This window comes from Sorex araneus, chromosome 3, assembly GCF_027595985.1.
Source record: "Sorex araneus isolate mSorAra2 chromosome 3, mSorAra2.pri, whole genome shotgun sequence".
Classification (NCBI taxonomy): Eukaryota; Metazoa; Chordata; class Mammalia; order Eulipotyphla; family Soricidae; genus Sorex; species Sorex araneus.
In genome coordinates this window covers 134,655,025-134,677,954 of record NC_073304.1, presented here as the reverse complement: position 1 = coordinate 134,677,954, position 22,930 = coordinate 134,655,025, and the positions used below count along the sequence as shown (strand labels likewise).

The 22,930-nt window shown below is 39.7% G+C and overlaps 1 protein-coding gene and 1 pseudogene across 3 annotated transcripts in view; one reads left to right on the top strand and one right to left on the bottom strand.

Annotated features, from left to right (window-relative positions):
* MACROD2 (mono-ADP ribosylhydrolase 2) overlaps positions 1 to 22,930 on the bottom strand; it is a 2,262,400-nt gene that overhangs the window by 2,201,289 nt on the left and 38,181 nt on the right. The gene's annotated exons all lie outside the window — the stretch shown is intronic.
* Positions 19,921 to 22,293, top strand: LOC101541709 (eukaryotic initiation factor 4A-II-like; annotated as a pseudogene).

Genomic DNA, 22,930 nt, shown 5'->3' with positions numbered 1-22,930 from the left:
AATTTAAAAAAAAATTAAACAAGTAGTATACATTTATTCAAGCAATAATTTACTCATTCAACAAATATGCATCCAGTAAAGATCCTTTATTGTACTGAATTATGTCAAAACATGCCAACCCAAACATGATCTCTAGCTTCTAGAAATTACTGAGGAATCACAGAGACTATACAGATTATACAGACTATTCTTGCTTTGCATGAAGCTGACCCTGATTTGATTTGTGCCAGGAGCAAGCCTGAAGTACTGTCAGGTTTGAACCAAAAACAAAACACACGTAATTAAAAAAAAAAAAATCAATCACTGTATCACTGTCATCCTGTTGTTCATCGATTTACTGAGCGGGTGCCAGTAATGTCTTCATTCGTTCCAGCCCTGAGATTTTATTTTTTTTGAAAATCTGATTTTCAAAAATATTTTTCAATTTAGAAATATTTTTAATTTTTTATTAGTGAATCATCGTGAGGTACAATTACAAACTTACAAACTTTCATGACTGCATTTTGTCATACGATGATCAAGTACCCATCCCTCCACCAGTGCCCATTTTCCATCACCAATGGTCCCAGCATCCCTCCCACCATCCACACCCAGTCCCCTCCACCCCACCCCGCCTCTGTGACAGGGCATTTCCTTTTGCTCTCTCTCTTTTTGGGTGTTGTGGTTTGCAATAGAGGTATTAAGTGGCCATCATGTTCAGTCTATACTGTACTTTCAGCCCGCATCTCCCATCCAGAGTGGGCCCTCTTAGCACCCTTTACTTGGTGTTCCCTTCTCTATCTGAGCTGCCTTTTCCCCCAGCATGCAAGGCCGGCTTCTAAACTGTGGAGTAATCCTCCTGGTACTTATCTCTACTATTCTTGGGTGTTAGTCTCTGATTCTGTTGTTTTATATTCTGTAAATGAGTGCAACCTTTCTATGTCTGTCCCTCTCTTTCTGACTCATCCAGCCCTAAGATTTTAGCAGCCTCTCCTTATTCGTCTTTCCCAATGATTGGAGGCTTCTTTCAGGGTCAGGGGAATGAGACCTGTTATTGTTAACTGTTTTTGGCATATCGAATATGCCACCAGGCTCTGATGTGCAGACAGGACACTCTCGGTAGCTTGCTGGGCTCTCTGAGAGGCATATATATTTATTTCCCTCTGTGATGATGTGTCACGTGGCTGCTTCGCCAGGTCCAGGACTATGTTCACTCATGTGTGAAGCTTGGCCTGAGCATGTGGAAAGTGGTCTGGAGCATGGTGGCAGTTGGGCAGTAGAGGTCAGCTGCTGGGGATGGGTCCCGTGGGGTGGGAAGGGCTCTCACCCGCCCTGAGTGAAAACAGCCTGACACAGAGACTGGTGGCATGATTATGGGGCCTCATTTTATGCTCCCTTCTGGGAGAAGCAGCTGTGAGTTCTGGAGAGTGGCCGATGAAGACACTATCTGGTGCCTGTAGGAGGTGACTTATGGGTGTGAGTGACTCCTGGGTTGCCGGAGACTGGGGGAAGCAGGCAGAGGATCTCTGTTCCAGGGTCCTGTTGAGCCCAGAGTCCAAGATCACAAAGTTCCGCGTTACCTGGGTTCCATGGGATTTCGCTCATGCATAAGGCTCTGCCCGAGCATGTGGAAAGTGGCCTGGAGTGTGGCGGCAATTGGGTAGTGGAGGTCAGCTTATAATTATTTATAAAATAATTTATAATTATAAATTAGTTATCAATAATAAAAATTTAAATTACAGAACACAGACAAAGAAATAAGCGATTTCAATAGAGTATGATGTTTTCTAATAACAGAAAAACAATAGGGGCAGAGGGCAGGGAAGAAGTACTGACCAGTAGTCTAGTGATAATAAGAAATGGGAAATTGAACTGGCACACATTTAATCCTATTTTTAGTTGTTAATTCCTATTCTTATTTGTGTTGGGTGTAATTTTTTTTTTTTTTGCTTTTTGGGTCAAACCCGGCAATGCACAGGGGTCATTCCTGGCTCATGCACTCAGGAATTACCCCTGGCGGTGCTCAGGGGACCATATGGGATGCTGGGATTCGAACCCGGGTCGGCCTCGTGCAAGGCAAATGCCCTACCTGCTGTGCTATCACTCCAGCCCCGGGTGTAATTTTTTTTTAAGTAGCCTTACTCATTAGAACTCTACAGCTAAATTGCTCTGGTCACCACCTGACAGTGGGAGGTAACAAATTATACAAAAAAAAAAAAAAAATTACTACAAATCTAATGATCTCTTAATAATGCCAAACACTCCCTTCCCCAGCCCCTACCTCCCCCCACCACCCAGCCCAACTCACACAGAGACCTGTCAACTGGTGGAGCAATAAGGGAGGACACAAAACAATGCTTACTAAGGCAAACAATCAGTGGGGTGTGTCATAAAAGAAGGAATGAACTTTTTAACAATTAATGCAGTTTTAGAAGCTATCACAAGAGGGCAGTATTGCAAAGACTACGAATATATGTGTCAACAAAGCTTATATTTTAAGTACTTAAAGGAAAAAGTTTCTCAACTGCAAATGTTTATAACATGTTTTGGTTTTTGTTTTAATGAGGTAGGGTTGGGGGTGGAGGTGGACACACGTGGGGGTGTTCAGGGCTTACTCCTGGCTCTGCATTTGGGGATCACTGCTGGTAAGCTGAGGACAATATGGGGTGCAAGGGATCAAACATTGGTACAGCTCTGGTCTAAGATGCAGCTGAACTGAGTTCAATCTCAAACACACCATACATAGGCCCCTTAGGAGTAAGCCCTAAGCACAGTCGGGGTGGCTCAAAAACAAGAAACAAAATTTTTTTTTAATAAATAGCAGAGAAAAAAAAATTTTCTGAAAGAAAACAATTGTCTGTTTTCTCATTTCCTAACCACACCATATCCAGAGTTTTCTAGTTTGGGGCCCCTACAAAAACTAAGGACAAATGTGCTTCCAGAAGCTTCTGTACCAGATATGAAGGACTCTTGTATTTTGTTTCTTCATTTCCTATGGCATTTCTTTTACCATACAATGTATCTCTAAGAGTTACACCACTCCCACTCTCCTAAATCCATCTAACTTGCTTGATCCTTTACAGAATTTGAAAACAGAACTTAATTATTTGTCACAATATTCTTTACTGGTCTCATTCTTTGCATGTCACATAATCAAACCACAAGAATCTCTTCTGTCAAGTACAGTACTCAAGTTTTCTCACTGATCATTATTTAAGCTTAGAACTCCTTAAGGTTACTACCCCCACAAGATATGTATTATTGATATATATTTGGATATTCCACAAGCATCTCAAGTCTAAAATGTCCAAATCTAAATCTCAGTTTGCAGCAAAAAAAGTGTGACTCCATCTCTTCCTTTGCTGTGAGTGGACAACAGAATTATCCAACCTTTCAAGACAGATATTCTACTTCCCAAGTCATTTTTTATTTCTGTCATCACTACCGCTAGAGCTCGGTTTTCAATAGATTACAATTTAGAAGGAGTTTAAGTAATATTATGGTACCTCAATATTTGAATATAATTCATTGGTGGGAATACACAGTGCATTTCCTTTATCATAAAATGTATCTCTAAGAGTTACACCACTCCCACTCTCCTAAATTCATCTAACTTGCTTGATCCTTTACAGAATTTGAAAACAGAATTTAATTATTTGGACTAAACAACTGCCATAACACACTGATGCTACCACTGCTTTTTTTTTTCCTTGCCATCTGGCAGCTTCATTTAGAGTACCCTGCTTTATTGGATAGTCACAAATGAACCTGTAATTATTTTGAAAATAATTTCCATTTCTGTTAGTACAACGGTCAGATAGAACACCCAGTGTGAGCCATTGATGGTACACACCCAGTCCAATGGAACATTCAGTGTGTTATATCATAAGTCCCATATTGTTTCTCTCCATTTCATCCTTCTCAGCAATTTAGAAAGTTCCTTCTAAGCTGTAAAACTGGGTTCAAAGCAATTGTACAACAGATAGGGGGCTTGCCTTAGAGGTGAACACAGTTTGACCCCCAGCACCACGTACAGTCTCCAAAGCCAGCGAAGAGTGATCATGAGTGTAGAGGATCCAGAGTAAGCCTTGTGCACCACAAAACAAAAAAAGTTTTTAATGTAAAAATAATCACTTCAAGTGAGCCCTCCCCCCGCTATGTACTGATTAAGAGGCTACAAATGGTCAAGTAAAACTGATACTTCATTTCACCCCTTTTTGTAATATGCTAGATATTAACAAAGAATGTGTCAAACAGGTTCCTGACAGATGATGAATTTGGCTGACATATATTTGCCAGATATAGCAATTTAATTATTTGGAGTGTTTAGCAGGCATCTTTTCTTACTGGCTCCCAGGCATAAGAAAATTAACCTGATTTCCCTCTCAAATTCAACAAATATCACCTGCTGGTCATTTTCTAAATCTAGAAATTTATCAAATCACTTCTTCCTCAACAACTGCCTTCCAGAATAAATAACTAAAAACTTGGTTCTACTTTCTTCCCATCTTTTCTTAGTCTTCCAGTATCAGGGTTCTGAGATTCTTTTTCCTCTCTTATTTTACGGTCTTCACATCCTTTACCACTATATAAAAATGGTTTTCTTAATGTGAATGTTCTATCGTTATCAGTCCATTCCCCACTAAACACAGGCAGAATTCTTCAGATAAATGTTTAAAATGGCAGCACCAGCCACAACAGCACCACTTGGCTGCATCTTCTCACCTACACTTTTACTGAATTATTGAAACCATCTCTATTTTAAATATACTTCACATACATATTAATTTGTAAATCATGAAAAGACACTGGTAAGATCTTTTATTAGTGGTCCTTAATTCCATTTGCCACTTGCCTTACCAGTCACTCAGCTCTCTAGCACTAGAAATGGCTGACTGGACTCACAAGACTTTAATACTACATCTTTTTCCCCCTACTTCCTGGTGTACCTCTACCCATTCCAAAATTCTCTTCTGCTTTTAGGTTTTAACTTTGCACTTAATACTATTAAATCTTCTAACTAAATCCTTTCACCCTTATCCCTAAATTCCCCTAAATGACTATATGTTGTTTTGTCACTTAAAGAATTTGAGAAGCAGAATTTTCAGCTCATTATACCAAGTGCCTAAAGCAAAGCTAAGACAGCTGAATGAAACCAAATAATAGTCAGTAGTCCTGGTGTAGTAAATCAATATTTCCTAATTCTGAGGAAGTCCACTTCTGTGTAGAGGCAATAAGCATACTTTATTCTTTTTACAGCAATAATAAACAAGTAGAAGTAAAAGTAAAGCTAAACTTAAAAATCCTATACAAAGAAATAATTCAGCAGTGATTCTGGCTATTTCATTGGAAGAAAGATTAACAATTAAAAGGACTTAAAAATGAAACTTTGAGCTATCAAAAAAAAGAAAATTCATCATACAAAGGAATCAGCTGACAGATAAGATTATCTATGTATGTTGGTTGTATAGAGCAGGAGAAAAATTGCTACCTTGGGTATTAATTTTATGTGCCAGATTATGCATGAAACTATGGGAGTGAGAGAAGGTAGTTAGATTCTTTGCCATTATGAGGACAGAAAGAAAGAGAAGAAATGTGCCTGCCGTAGGAAGGAAACTGAGTATATTGGTGGTGGGAGATGTACTCTAGGAAGGAACAGGTGTTGGAACATCTTCTGACTGAAACCCAATCAAAAACCACTTCATAACTGCATCTAACTATGATTCAACTTAAAAAAATCTATCATATACAAAACAATTTTGCAAAGAGTTTTACCTGAATAACGGGGATAATTATTTCAAATGGGGTTTAAAATTTTTTAAAATAATAATAAAACCAGTCCCAAATAAAACAAAATAGGATTTTTACAAGGACCAAATAGCAATTTGGAAAACAAAGTTATCTCTATGCCCTAGCAAGTGTAGGAGTACTATGAAAAGAAGGTTTTTTTCATAGAAAAGAAAATGTCAGGTGTAAGTTCTCTATTTGCAAAATGATGCAAAACAAGACAAACAATAAGTGTTTGCCTTAAGCTTTGTGAAATTTTTAACAGCATTTACTGAGACATAGTTTATATATCATTCCACCTTATTATTAAATTACAGGAAATAAATCTTAAGTCATACAAAAAATCAGTACCAATTATAGCAAGAAAAACATCTTCAACCCATGATTAAAAATTGCTTTTTAAAAGTGGAGATAGACCAAACTTGGTTTCTGGCTTTGAGCTTGGACTTTGATCTTCCCCTGCCCTTCATGATCTTGGTTTGTCAGAACTTTAAACCTGGACTGGAATTAATGCCATCAATTCTTTGACTCTCGGACCTACAAAATTATACCACCAGATTTCTTTAGTCTTTTTCCAGCTGCAAAGACAGTTCTTAGAACTTTTCAGCCCTTTTGTGATCATGTGAATCAATTATATGAAGACCATTCATAGAGTGATACTAACCTTTGGCTTGCTTTTACAAAGTTCACTAGTAATATTACAGTGTGTAAATAATATTCTTAAAATCTATCTTGAAATAAAAAAATTGCTTTTTAAATTTTTCCATGATAAAACCCAAGACTAATATAATCTAAAGGGCACCTAAACAAAGCAGGAATTAAATAGTACATTTCATTGGCAAACTGATAAATGAGTTAATTCTAATTTAAACTGTTATGAGAAAATACATCTTACACAAAAAAGAATCAGAAGCTTCTAATGTTTTAGTCTTTTCTTTTTTATATCTTAGCTCTCTCAATGGCTTGAACAATGAGCCTGAAGAATTACATCAATGGCTAAGGTGAAGAAAATCAAATAAATACAGAGAAGAAAAAGGGAGGGAGGGAGGGAGGAGGGGAGGTTGGTTGTTAGGGGCCAGAGCGATAGCACAATGGGTAGGGTGTTTGCCTTGCAGGTTCCATCCCTGGCATCCCATATGGTCCCCCAAGCATTGCCAGGAGTAATTCATGAGTGCAGAGCCAGGAGTAACCCCTGAGCATCACTGGGCATGACCCAAAAAGAAAAAAAAAAAAAGAAAGCTTATTAGGCTCAAAAGATGTGCAGTGGGCCAGAGCCATTGTAAGCAACTGATCCAGGTTTGATTCCCAGCATTCCATTTGGTTCCCCAAGCAACGCCAAAAGTAATTCCTCAGTTATTCCAGGAGTGACCCCTGAGTATCGCAAGGTGTGATCAAAAAAGGAAAAAAAAAAGTTTTGCAGTGTAGAATTTTCTCCTCCTTTTCAACTGTAGTGAAAATGAAATATGAAAACTAGTATTGCTACCAAAACAACTATATCCCATACCCACTTCCATTATCCATATTTAGCTTCCAATTTTTATTTCAAAAATAGGTAAAATAAATATTTCTGAGTGTTTATTAATTGAAAATCACCATGACAGGTAAAATGAGGCAAAGATTTATAAATCCAGTGCCTAGAAAATTTCTTAAGAACTCCAATATCATCATCATCATCATTATCATCATCATCATCATCATCCCGTTGATCGTTGAATTTCTTGAGCAGTCTCAGTAACTTCTCCATTCATCCTATCCCTGAGATTATAGAAGCCTCTCTCTACTCGGCCTTCCCGATGATGCCGCGTTGGAGGATAAGGGGAATGAGACCCAGCTTGTTACTGGCTTTGGCAGTAACACCATGGGAAACTTTCGAGGCTCTCCCATGTGGGCAGGAAACTCTCAGTAGCTTGCCAGTTTCTCCCAGAGGGAGAAGTAGGTTATACGATATCTTCTGGGAGTTTGCTTTTAAGTCTCTGAAAAATTTCTTTAAAACACCAATATAAATAACAATTTTCAATATATAATTTATGTCTTTTAATCTTTAATAAAATATCAGGATAAAAGTTTCCACAGTGAGCTGACACAAAATACCAAGTATAATACAAAGATTAAACTGAAAAAAAGGCAGTTCATCTATTCCTAGAAAAGCTTTTGATGTAGTGCGGAAACATAGTAAATATTCAATTACAAAAACTACAAGGGGCCAAAGAGGTAGTATAGCAAGCAGGGTGCTTGCCTTGCATGTGGTCCCCTGAGCACTGCCAGGAGTGCCCCGCTACTAAAAAAAAAATGTACAACTACTTTAGATATTCCTATACAGGGAGGAAAGGCAACGGAGAACAAAAAGCCTGAAGAATTACATCAACAGCTAACAGCCAGACAAGTACTAAGCACTGTAGTAATAAAAACCTCCACAATGATCATACAGGGGAAGTGGTTATGATTAAACTCCTTTTAAAAATTAAACAATCAATATTTAAACTTCCAAGAGGTCAGGTAATGAGGGTGAAGTGGGTCTGAACCAAGATTAAATGCTTCCAATAAATCTTGCAGCATCATAAAGAAGCCCTTCGTATCAGTTGAGTCCCTTAAGAATTCCTAAAGTGTGAGGGGCTAAATGAGTAATTTTATCAGCTCTCCCTGTAGAAAGATTGCTTGAGAAAGGTAAAGATGGGGATGCAGAACTTTATTGGAAAGTAGATGACTAATGAGGCTGCCATTACATTCCAATTATCAAATACTTGAAGACTAATCTCAGTTGTGACAGGGAAGACTGAAATCAAAGTAAGCAGATGCAGACACATATGCATAAACACAAACACACACACACACACAAAGGCAATTTAAGAAACCTTAATTTAGAAACTGATCAAAGTAGGTACTACTGAAGAACAACTAACATCTAACTTAAGTAAATGATTATCTTCAGGGTCATTCTCCAAAATAAGAATAAATGGTTAAGTCGAGTAGAAGCCCTTCCCCCGCCCCCTGCCCACAGTCTGGGGCTCGCTCTGACACCCCCACCCTCACCTGGCACCTTTCGGCCACCTCACCTACCGGCCCTGACCCTCCCCATTCTCCAGGTTAGGGTGTGTCCTCATCTTAGGGGGCGTGGTCTCAAAGTGGGCGTGGCCTCTTTCCAGAGCAGTTGCAGTTGTTTTTTCCCATTCCATGCATTGTTCTTTGGCCATAATCGATAGAATCTACTCCTCTGAAGAATACCCTGGTCATCATAGTCATTATATGTTAATAGTCAACTAACCTAACCTATCCTAATTTCAGAAAAACTGTCAGTGAACACATCAAGCTGCACATAAAAGTCCTTTGTAAAAAGAGCATAGCCCCACGTCTTCAGTTGAGACCCCTCCCAAGCTAAGGAGAGCGCCTGATAGTAAAGCCCATAACAACATGAAGAAACAGAGTAAATTCCCACCACCAGGAGAGATCGAAGAAAGTATCTCAGTAACCTCAGCAGCGACTTCACAGAAATACAACTTCCTCTTGGATAAAGAATTCAGAGAGGAAATCGTGAAGATGGTTCACGAACTCAAAGCAACTATGGAACGAACATCCAATAAATTAAGGGAGGATATGGATGCAACATTGGAACGGTCCACTAAGATAATCCAGGAAGAAATGAGAGCAGAAATTTCAAAGCTATGAACAGAAATGACACAACTAAAAGAATCAGTAGATGAAATAAAAAACTCGGTAGGAGCCCTCAATAGTAGAATGACTACAGCCGAAAACAGAATCAGTGAGCTTGAAGATGAGCTGCACAAAGCATATAGGCAACAACAAATAATGGCTAAAGACCTCAAAATAGCTCTAGAATGAATTAGAGTCTTAGGGGATGACATCAAGAGAAACAACATAAGAATCACTGGAGTACCAGAAGCACAGGGAACCAATCCCAACGAAAAAAACACAAAGACATCATTGCTAAGAAATTCCCAGAGCTAGAGAATGCGGGCATCCAGATCCAAGGAGTCCAAAGGGTGCCAGCTAAAAGGGGCCCAAATAAAAAAATCCCCAAAGCATATCATTGTCAGAATGATGGATACCATGGACAGAGACACAATACTGCAAGCAGCAAGATCAAAGAAGGAGATCATATACAAAGGAGCACCCCTTAGATTCACAGCAGACCTATCAGAAGAAACCTTCCAAGCCCGAAGACAATGGTGGGATATAGTGAAAAAACTTAATGAAATGAACGCCTCACCAAGAATACTTTACCCAGCTAAACTCTCAGTTAAACTTGAAGGAACCATACACTATTTCACAGAGAAGCAACAGCTCAGGAACTTCATAGACAGGGGGTGGGGTGGAGCTATACTGGGATTCTTGGTGGTGGAATATGAGCACTGGTGAAGGGATGGGTATTCGAGCATTGTATAACTGAGATTTAAACCTGAAAACTTTGTAACTTCCCACATGGTGACTCAATAAAAAATTAAAAAAAATAAAAAATAAAAAAAAATAAAATAAAAGACGGACTCAAAGCGCTACTATAAGACAAGGAAAAAACCTACAAGTACAACAAACCCTACAGAAAAATGGCAAAAAATCCCATGACAATAATTTCTCTTAATGTTAACGGTCTAAATGCACCAATCAAGAGGCACAGAGTTGCAAAATGGATTCAGAAACTAAACCCAACTTTCCGCTGCCTACAAGAAACACATCTGAATAGTCAGAACAAACACAGACTCAAAATCAAAGAATGGAAAACAATCCTGCAAGCAAACAGCTCCCTCAAAAAAAAAGCAGGGGTGGCCATACTAGTATCCGACAACATAGATTTCAGGCTGAAAAAGATCAGAAGAGACAGCTAAGATCATTTTCTATTCATCAAGGGATATGTACAACAGGAAGAAATCACACTATTAAATGTATACGCACCCAATGAACGACCAGCACAATACTTAAAAGAATTCCTCACAGAATTTAAGGGGGACATAACTAGCACCACGATAGTAGTTGGAGACTTCAGCACTCCCTTATCACCTCTGGATAGATCGAAAAGAACAACACTCAGCAAGGAAACAATAGCTCTGAAGGAAGAAATGGAGGAGACAGGGCTAATAGACCTATACAGGGCTATACACCCCAAAAAGAAAGAATACACATTCTTTTCCAGCGCACATGGAACGCTTTCCAAAATAGACCACGTTATGGGTCACAAATTATACCTTAATAGAATTGGGAAGATAAAAATTGTATCAACTATCTTTTCAGACCATGATGCGCTGAAGATGGGAGTTAATTAAACACAGACACAGAGAACCAAATGAAACACTTGGAAATTAAACAACTCACTATTGAACAATGAGTGGGTCATGAAGAAAATCAAGGAAGAAATCAAAAACTACCTTGAAACAAATGAGAATGAAGACACAAGCTACCAGAACCAATGGGACGCGGCTAAAGCTGTGTTAAGGGGAAAATTTATAGTTCTGCAAGCTTTCCTAAGGAAGGGAGAAAGGGCCTATGTAGATAGCTTGACTCTGCAGTTCAAGATCTTAGAAGAGGACCAGCAAAAGGAACCCAAAACAGATCAAAGGAAAGAAATAATAAAAATTAGAACAGAAATTAATGATATGAAAACCTGAAAAACAATCCGAAAGATCAATGAAACAAAGAGCTGGTTCTTCGAGAAAATAAATAAGATTGATAAACCGCTAGCAAGACTCACAAAGAAAGAGAGAGAGAAACCCTAATAAACCAAATGAGAAATGAAAAAAGGGACATCACAACAGAAACCGAGGAGATTCAAAAGATCATCAGAGACTACTTTGAAAGTCTGTATGCCACAAAACAAGAGAACCTAAAAGAAATGGATGAATTCCTTGATTCCTACAATCTCCCAAGACTGAACAAAGAAGACTTGGAATACGTGAATAGACCCATTAATATTAAGGAAATTGAAACTGTAATCAAAAGTCTCCCCAAAAACAAAAGCCCAGAACCAGACAGATTCACTGGTGAATTCTTCCAAACATTTACAGAAGACTTGTTGCCAGTTCTCCTCAAACTTTTCCAAGAAATTGAAAAGACAGGAACCCTTCCAAACAGTTTCTATGAGGCACATATCTCTCTAATACCAAAAGCAAACAAAGACACCACGAACAAAGAAAACTATAGACCAATATCTCTGATGAACACCGATGCGAAGATCCTCAGCAAAACATTAGCAAATAGAATCCAACAACTCATCAAAAAGATCATACACCATGACCAAGTGGGATTCATCTCGGGGACACAAGGATGGTTTAACATTCAAAAATCAATCAACATAATCCATCATATCAACAAAAATAAAGATAAAACCATATTATCATATCAATAGATGCAGAGAAAGCATTTGACAAGATCCAACATCCTTTCATGATGAAAACCCTCACCAAAATGGTTTTGGAGGAACTTTCCTCAAGATAGTCAAAGCCATCTACCATGAACCTGTGGCAAGCATTATCATGAATGGGGAAAAACTAAAGGCCTTTCCTCTAAGATCGGGGATAAGACAAGGAAGGATGCCCACTCTCACCACTTCTCTTTAATATAGTATGGAAGTACTAGCAATAGCCATTGGGCAAGAAAAAGATATTAAGGGCATTCAGATAGGAAAGGAAGAAATCAAGCTCTCACTACTTGCAGACGATATGATACTATATCTAGAGAAGCCTAAAAGCTCTAGTAAGAAACTCTTAGAATCAATTGACCTGTACAGTAAAGTCACAGGCTATAAACTCAATACCCAAAAATCCATGGCCTTCCTATATGCAAACAATGAGACAGAGGAAAGGGACATGAAAAAAGCAATCCCGTTCACAATTGTGTCCCAGAAAATCAAATTCCTTGGAATCAGCTTAATTAAAGAAGTAAAGGACCTCTACAAAGAAAACTATAAAATGCTACTCCATGAAATAAAAGAGGACATGAGGAAATGTAAACATATCCCCTGCTCATGGATGGGAAGAATCAACATTGTCAAAATGGCTATACTCCTCAAAGCATTATACAGATTTAATGCAATCCCTATAAGGATACCCATGACATTCTTCAAAGAAATGGATCAAGCAATCTTGAAATTCATATGGAACAATAAACGCCCACGGGTAGCTAAAACAATTCTTGGGAAAAAGATGATGGGAGGCATCACCCTCCCCAACCTTAAACTTTACTACAAAGCGGTAACAATTAAAACAGCATGGTACTGGAACAAAGGCAGAGCCACAGACCAATGGAACAGAGGGGAATATCCCTACACCCAACCCCAAATGTATGATCATCTAATCTTTGATAAGGGGGCAAGAAATGTGAAGTGAAGCAAGGAAAGTCTCTTCAACAAATGGTGCTAGCATAACTGGACAACCACATGCAAAATAATGGACTTAGACCTTGACCCAACACCATGCACAAAAATCAGATTAAAATGGATTAAAGACCTCAACATCAGACCACAATCCATAAGGTACATCGAAGACAAGGTAGGCAAAACCCTTCACGATATTGAAGCTAAAGGTATCTTCAAAGATGACACGGAACTAAGCAATCAAGTAGAAACAGATAAACAAATAGGACTATATTAAACTAAAAAGCTTCTGCACAGCAAAAGACACAGTGACCAGAATTCAAAGGCAATCTACAGAATGGGAAAGGATATTTACCCAATACCCATCCGATAAAGGGTTGATATCAAGGGTATATAAAGCACTGGTTGAACTCTACAAGAAGAAAACATCCAACCCCATCAGAAAATGGGCTGAAGAAATGAACAGAAACTTTTCCAAGGAAGAGATACAAATGGCCAAAAGGCACATGAAAAAAAATGCTCTGCATCACTAATAATCAGAAAGATGCAAATCAAAACAATCATGAGATACCACCTCACACCACAGAGAATGACACACATGCAAAAGAACAAAAGCAACCGCTGTTGGAGAGGATGTGGAGAGAAGGGGACCCTTCTCCACTGCTCGTGGGAATGCTGACTGGTCCAGCCCCTTTGGAAAACAATATGGATGATTCTCAAAAAATTAGAAATTGAGCTTCCATTCGATCCAGCAATACCAATTCTGGGAATATATCCTGGAGAAACAAAAAAGTATAGTCGAAATGACATCTGCACTTATTTTTTTAATTTTTTTTAAATTATTTTTATTTATTTATTTATTTATTTTTAATTAAAGACTCATCTTGAGGGTACAGTTACAGATCCATACATCTTTGTGCTCATGTTTCCCCCATACAAAGTTCAATAACCCATCCCTTCACCAGTGCCCATTCTCCACCACCAGTAAACCCAACATCCCTCCCCCCCTCCCCAGTCCCGTCTCCCCCCACCCCACCCTGCCACTATGGCAGGGTATTCCCTTTTGTTCTCTCTCTCTGATTAGGTGTTGTGGTTTGCAATAAAGGTGTTGAGTGGCCATTGTGTTCAGTCTCTAGTCTATATTCGGCCCGCATCATCTTTCCCCCACATGACCTCTAACCACATTTTACTTGGTGTTCCCTTCCCTGAGTTACCCAGAATGAGAGACCAGCCTCCAAGCCATGGAGACAACCTTCTGGTACTTATTTCTACTATTCTTGTGCGTTAGTCTTATAGTCTATTAAACTATATTCCACAGATGAGTGCAATCTTTCTATGTCTGTCTCTCTCTTTCTGACTCATTTCACTTAGCATGATACTTTCCATGTTGATCCACTTATATGCAAACGTCATGACCTCATTTTTTCTAACAGCTGCATAGTATTCCATTGTATAGGACATCTGCACTTATATGTTCATCACAGCACTGTTTACAATAGCCAGAATCTGGAAAAAACCTGAGTGCCCGAGAACAGATGACTGGTTAAAGAAACTTCGGTATATCTATACAATGGAATACTATGCAGCAGTTAGAAAGGATGGAGTCATGAACTTTGCATATAAGTGGATCAACATGGAAAGTATCATGCTAAGTGAAATGAGCCAGAAAGAGAGGGACAGACATAGAAAGATTGCACTCATCTGTGGAATATAGAACAACAGAGTAGGAGACTAATACCCAAGAATAGTAGTATATAATACCAGGAGGTTGGCTCCATAGCTTGGAAGCTGGCTTCACACGCTGGGGGAAAGTCATCCCAGATAGAGAGGGGAACACCAAGTAATATGTGATTAGAGATCCTGCGCGGAAGGGAGATGCATACTGAAAGTAGACTAGAGACTGAACAGGATGACCACTCAATACCCTTATTTGGAACCACAACACCCAAAAGGAAAGAGAGATATCAAACTGGAATGCACCGCTACAGAGGTGGGGTGGGGTAGGGGGATGGGACTGGGAGGGTGGGAGGGATATTTGGTTCATGGGTGGTGGAAAATCGACACTGGTGGAGGGATGAGCTCTTAAACATTGCATGAGAGAAAAACAAGCACGAAAATGTGTGAATCTGTAACTGTACCCTCACTGTGACTCACTAATTAAAAATATTTTTTTTAAAAAAAGAATAAATGGTAAGTAGGCATGGAAGGAAAATAATGAATTTATTTTTAGCCACACTGTCTTAGAAACAAAAATGTAATAAACTGAAGTACTTACAGCCATACATTAAAGTATAACTATGAAATAATCTTCAATATTCTAGTCACACAAAAAATGTTAACCAATCATGAAAAATCTACTGATTGAATTTAAAATATATTATTAGCTTTCCCTAAATTTTTCTGTATATCTTATTTTTCACATACCCGTATAATACAGTCAATCTAGAAAAATCTCATTTTTCACTGAAATATAAATAGTGCTATTCATAAAGAGAGTCTCTTGCCCGCATACCTGGCTGTCTTTGTCTTCCCCGGGGCCCCTTGGAGGGGATGGGTTCCAGCTTCCCTCCCTGCCCTGAGCAGAGCTTCCAGTGGCCAAAGACCCCGGAACCTAGCCACAGCCATGCTCGAGGCCCCTCTCCACACATTCGGATGGGCCTCACGCATGAAGGTACCGGCAGAGAAACCCAGGTGTGTGTAATCCCATCAATGGCCAACATCCAGAGACTTAAAAGCAAGCTCCCAGAAGCGCACAAAGTGGCCCCGCGATATCTTATAACCTACTTTTCCCTCTGGGAGAAACTTGCAAGCTACTGAGAGCTTCCTGCCCACACTGGGACAGCCTTGAAAGCTTCCCATGGTGTATCTATATGCCAAAGCCAGTAACCAACTGAATCTCATTCCCCTGACCCTGAAGCCTTTAGAGGCTTCTAAAATCTCAGGGATAGGACAAATGTAGAGACCGCTCGAGCCACTCGACGATCAACTGGATTTCATGATTCGTGATTCATAAAACTGTTTACCATCCCATTTCCACCTAACTTAATGAAAAACTGGAAAGGCATTTTCAGCTATTATAAGATCTTCTAACCTTTGAAAATCAGTGAATAAAACACTAACAATATATGAAATAATCTCAATAGTTTTCAAGTATATCTATTCACTATTTCCTTACATCTGTACTATAAACTTAATAATAAAAGCCAGATAACAGATAAGTCAATGAAACAGAAAAATGAAAGACAAACACAAAATCATAACTCATAAATTAGCTTATATTTTATGTTGCATACATATACAAAAGTTTTGTTACAATACAATATTCTGTGAATTGTTTTAGATTTATAAAGAATTGGATTTAGCAAAGCTTTCTTAACCTCGCTGAAAGGAAAGACACAGTAATATAATTTAAGATTGCAACTAAATAAAAAATAACCTAAGTAATTTATAATTATTCAAACTGTGGGAAAGGTGTTGTAGAGATTTAGAAAATGAAAAATAAGCCCAAAACTCCAAGTGGTCCCGGCCGCTGGAAGTCACGCCCTCGACCCACCCTCGGCGCCATCTTCATGCCACAATCCACAGAGAAGCGGCAGGCATTCTGGTGAGCAACGCGGCCTGGAAAATGCTCCGGACCCGAGTCGGGGCCAGCAACACCGGGGGGCCGGAAGGAGGAGGTGCCGCCACCACACCTTCTCCAGATGGAACCCTGGCGCCACTGAGCAGCAACTAACACGGCTCCAGGATTCGGGACTGGGACAGATCCGAGCCGCGGGGGCCACTGGAGTGGGGCAGCGCCAGCCCAAAACTCCAAGTGGTCCCGGCCGCTGGAAGTCACGCCCTCGACCCACCCTCGGCGCCATCTTCATGCCACAATCCACAGAGAAGCGGCAGGCATTCTGGTGAGCAACGCGGCCTGGAAAATGCTCCGGACCCGAGTCGGGGCCAGCAACACCGGGGGGCCGGAAGGAGGAGGTGCCGCCACCACACCTTCTCCAGATGGAACCCTGGCGCCACTGAGCAGCAACTAACACGGCTCCAGGATTCGGGACTGGGACAGATCCGAGCCGCGGGGGCCACTGGAGTGGGGCAGCGCCAGCCCAAAACTCCAAGTGGTCCCGGCCGCTGGAAGTCACGCCCTCGACCCACCCTCGGCGCCATCTTCATGCCACAATCCACAGAGAAGCGGCAGGCATTCTGGTGAGCAACGCGGCCTGGAAAATGCTCCGGACCCGAGTCGGGGCCAGCAACACCGGGGGGCCGGAAGGAGGAGGTGCCGCCACCACACCTTCTCCAGATGGAACCCTGGCGCCACTGAGCAGCAACTAACACGGCTCCAGGATTCGGGACTGGGACAGATCCGAGCCGCGGGGGCCACTGGAGTGGGGCAGCGCCAGCCCAAAACTCCAAGTGGTCCCGGCCGCTGGAAGTCACGCCCTCGACCCACCCTCGGCGCCATCTTCATGCCACAATCCACAGAGAAGCGGCAGGCATTCTGGTGAGCAACGCGGCCTGGAAAATGCTCCGGACCCGAGTCGGGGCCAGCAACACCGGGGGGCCGGAAGGAGGAGGTGCCGCCACCACACCTTCTCCAGATGGAACCCTGGCGCCACTGAGCAGCAACTAACACGGCTCCAGGATTCGGGACTGGGACAGTTCCGAGCCGCGCGGCCGCTAACGCGGCCGCGCGACCTTTTCTAACACCTGAGAACATACAATCTTTGAATGGAAAACTAATTATCAAATGCCTCCTTATTAGGGTTATCTTTTTTGGGGATATAACTTCCACAACAATAGTGAGTTTTGTGTTGAAATATGGAACTTAATCAAGGTGAAGAGAAAATAAAGTGAGGTTCATCAGCTATACAGTTGGGGTGGAGGGCGGGGGGTATACCGGGGATTTTGATGGTGGAATATGGGCACTGGTGAAGGGATGGTGTTTGAATACGGTATAAATGAGACATAAACCTGAGAACTCTGTAACTTTCCACATGGTGATAAAATTAAAAAAAAAAAAAAAAAAAAAAAAAGAAAATGAAAAATAGTCTTTGTTAATGAAAAACGGGTTCAGTGACTTGACATAATAGGAACTTTAGTAGTAAAAACTCACCTCAAACACATTGTTTATTCCTGAAGTAAGATTAAAGTTACATTTTTTAAAGTTATACACTCAATTCCATGGGCACAGCACAAGATAAATTAAAGGCTTTCATTTCCTTCAATATTTATAATAGCTATTTCCTGAAACTTTCATGTTTATTACCTATCACTTTGTGAACTCATGTTCACATCATTTTAGTAAGCCTAAAAAATCATGGTATTTGCTACTGTAGTAATTTTCCTTAAGTATCAGTAATCAAACCTTAGAGCAAAATATCTAATGTTCAAAAGTAATGCCAAATCTCATAACCAAAACTATTACAATATTGACTCCATACTCCTTTCCCCTGTGTAAAAAAATAAAAGCTATTCATTTTTTGTAGTAGAAAAAATGTTACTTTTTTAAATCAATCCCGTTTTGTAGAAATTCTTTATTATGTAATCCTATTTCCTGGAGGGTCTTCAGTACTTATGAGTCCAAACTCCTTACATAATAACTGAATACACGACGTCTAAAAAAATTTTTATAACAGCAAGGTTCATACTGCTAGTTAATATTACATGTAAATGCCAGGATTATTCTAATCAGTGCCTTCTCTAGCACAATATAAAATGATATATCTTTTCCCTTTCTATTCTTTGTATGTTCTATATTCTCTTGCAAGCCCCTTTCTACAGAATACAGGTGAATTCAATTAAAATTTACCGAACAATTAGCACTGTAGCACTGTCGTTGTCCCATTGTTCATTGATTTGCTGAAGTGGGCACCAGTAACGTCTCCACTGTGGAGCCTGTTATTAACATATTGAATATGCCACGGGTAGCTTGCCAGGCTCTGCCATGCGGGCGGGATACTCTCGGTAGCTTGCCAGGCTCTACGAGAGGGATGGAAGAATCGAACCCAGATCAGCCACATACAAGGCAAACGCCCTACCGGCTGTCCTATCTCTCCAGACTGAACAATTAACTACCTCAACTGCAAAAGCAATGCTCTCCAGACTGAACAATTAACTACCTCAAATGCAAAAGCAATGAGTGATGTGAGGAAACATACTGAAACTAATATCTATGATAAGAATTTTGAAATTTCCAAAATCCATAATAACCCTAACTTCTATTTATAGTGCCAACTTATAGATTAGTGTTCCCATGGATCATAACCAGTCTTACCTTCTCCTTCATTCAGTTCACAGTAACAGCAAACTATAAATACCAATGTCCCTATGTTTTTTTTCTCTAATTATTCTACACTGTTAAAATTACAAGAGAAATGAAGTATTTTACCATGATTTTTAAATTTTTCCTCAAAAATTACAAAAGGCAGGCAGGCCCAGGAGACAGTGTAAAGGGCTGGAGTGCACGCCTTACAAATATAAGGACTCAAGTCTTATCTGGCACCACCTATGTAGTTCTGGTGTTCCTGGCACTGCCAGGTCCAAGCAACACAGCATTCCTGGGTGCAAGAAAGAAAATACGAAGGAAAAAAATGTCAGGCCTGCACAGTGACACTAAGAGTCACTTAGAGTGACACTTGTGCCTCTGAGCTGCTGGGGAGACCCCCTACTTACTGTAAAAAAAAAAAAAAATAAGAGAAGAAAAAAACACTGAAAGCAATTTGAAAACATAAAATTATAAAAAAAAATAAAGCACCTCTATTCCCTCTTAAACCTTCATATAACGAACTAATGAGACCTGAAATAAAAATTTCAAACACAGCTTTCCAGTCGGGCGCTGAGCGGCTTTTCGGTTCATGTCTGGTGGCTCCGCGGATTATAACAGAGAACATGGTGGCCCAGAGGGAATGGACCCCGATGGTGTCATCGAGAGCAACTGGAATGAGATTGTTGATAACTTTGATATGAATTTGAAGGAGTCTCTCCTCCAGGGCATCTACGCTTACGGTTTTGAGAAGCCTTCAGCTATTCAGCAGAGAACCATTATTCCTGCATCAAAGGGTATGATGTGATTGCTCAAGCTCAGTCAGGTACTGGCAAGACAGCTACATTTGCTATTTCCATCCTGCAACAGTTGGAGATTGAGTTCAAGGAGACCCAAGCACTAGTATTGGCCCCCACCAGGGAACTGGCTCAATAGATCCAAAAGGTCATTCTGGCACTTTGAGATTATATGGGAGCAACTTGTCATGCATGCATTGGTGGAACCAATGTTCAAAATGAAATGCAAATACTCCAGACTGAAACACCACATATTGTTGTTGGCACACCTGGGAGAGTTTTTGATATGTTAAATAGAAGATGCCTTTCTCCAAAATGGATCAAAATGTTTGTTTTGGATGAAGCAGATGAGATTTTGAGCCGGGGATTTAAGGATCAAATCTATGAGATTTTTCAAAAACTAAATACAAGTATTCAGGTTGTGTTGCTTTCTGCCACAATGCCAACTGACGTGTTGGAAATGACCAAAAAATTCATGAGAGACAAGTTGGCAACGATGCAACTTCTGGCAGATATCTCTCTGGACTTAGTTACTAAAATACTAAATTACAGAAACCCAAAACTGAGAGGCCGCTAAGTGTGGTCACTCGACCTCACACTTCTTCATCCTCAGCAATGGAAAACAAATTACCTAATGCTTCCTTTTCAGCAGGTCTGACTTTAGGGGAGAGACTCTCCAAACAATAATAGTGAGTTTTGTTGAAATATTGTATGCAATCAAAGTGAAAGTAAAGTGAAATTTATTAGTTACACAGGCGGGGGGGGGCTTAGGGTGGGGGGGCTAGGGGCGTGGGGGTGTTTGGGGTGTGAGGGGGCGGGGTGGAGCTATACTGGGATTCTTGGTGGTGGAATATGAGCACTGGTGAAGGGATGGGTATTCGAGCATTGTATAACTGAGATTTAAACCTGAAAACTTTGTAACTTTGTAACTTTCCACAATAAAAAATTTAAAAAAAAAAAAAATTCATGAGAGATCCCATTCAAATCCTTGTGAAAAAGGAAGAATTGACCCTTAAAGGAATCAAACAATTCTACATTAATGTGGAAAGAGAGGAATGGAAGTTGGATACACTTTGTGACTTGTATGAGACACTGACGATTACGCAGACTGTCATTTTTCTCAATACAAGATGCAAGGTGGACTGGCTTACAGAGAAAATGCACGCCAGGGACTTCACAGTTTCTGCTTTGCATGGTGACATGGATGAGAAGGAAAGAGATGTTATCATGAGAGAATTTCTATCAGGAATAAGCCGTGTTCTGATCACTACTGACTTGTTGGCTCGTGCAACTGATGTGCAACAAGTGTCATTAGTTATAAACTATGATCTTCCTACCAATCGTGAAAACTATATTCACAGAATTGGCAGAGGGGGTCGATTTGGGAGGAAAGGTGTGGCTATAAACTTTGTTACTGAAGAAGAGGATTCTTTGTGACATTGAGACTTTCTACAATACTACAGTGGAGGAAATGCCAATGAATGTGGCTGACCTCATTTAATTCCTGGGATGAGATAATTTTTGAATGCAGTGCTCGCTGTTGCTGAATAGGCAATCACAATGTGCATTGTGCTTCTTTTTTGGGAATATCTGAATCTTGTCTCAATGTTCATAACGGATCAGAAATACAGATTTTGATAGAAGAGTGACTTTAGTCATGAGCTCTTGTGAGGAAAGGCATTGGCTTATCCTCTAGAGTTAGACTGTTGGGGTTGGGTATAAAAGATGGGGTCTGTAAAATCTTTCTTTCTTAGAAATTTATTTCCTAGTTATGTAGAAATGGTTGTATCAGATGTTCTCTATCATTTAATAATATACTTGTGGACTAAAAGATATAAGTGCTGTATAAAATCAGCCAATTATGTTAAACTAGCATACCTGCCTTTATTGTACTTGTCATTAGCCTCAATAGAAAGACCCTTAAGATTGACATTTTTTTCTAGAAAGCATTTGAATGCATTTTGTTTTGGTATTGTATTTATTCAATAAAGTATTTAATTAGTGCTAGGTGTGAACTGGACCCTGTTGCTAAGCCCCAGTAAGCAATCATATCTTAGTAGGGTATAACCCCAAGTAAAATTGCCATATTGCACATGTCTTAATGAAGTTTGAATGTTTAATAAATTGTATATTCACTTTAAGCAAAAAAAAAATTTCAAACACAAACTTTTTATAATTTTTACCTGCTTTCCTCAGCAAGTTAAATAGCAGCCAATTCTCTATTAACATAGAGAACTCACTTTTAAGAACTTCACAATATTTCACTGCAACACTTCTCCACCTCTACAATATAAAGTTATTCTGAGACTATTAGAAATTACAGTGATAAACATGTCTGTACAATTCAGTCAAATTGAAATAGTCATACCCTTAAAAAATACACAATATTTTTTAGAATTTTTGAATAAGGACACTTGGGAAACTAAGAATAGAGTAGACTCAGAAGAGGGCACCAAGAATACAACCCAGTATATGAGAGTAATTTTAACTTTTAAAAAATCCTCTTTGACAACAGCTAAAGATACATTCTATACTACTGATTCACTATTAAGATATTATTTAAAAATGGATTAAATTTACTTTTTCAAAAGGTCATTGAAAATAAAGTCAAAGAATCAAAAACTGAAGAACTAAAACAACCAATGATAAGATCAAAAGCATAGTCTTCCTCTTGTCTTCCAAAACACTGCTAAAAGTTAAATTTAAAAATCATAGAAAATAGGAGCTGGAGCAATAGCACAGTGGGTAAGGCGTTTGCCTTGCACGTGGCCGACCCGAGTTCGATTCCCA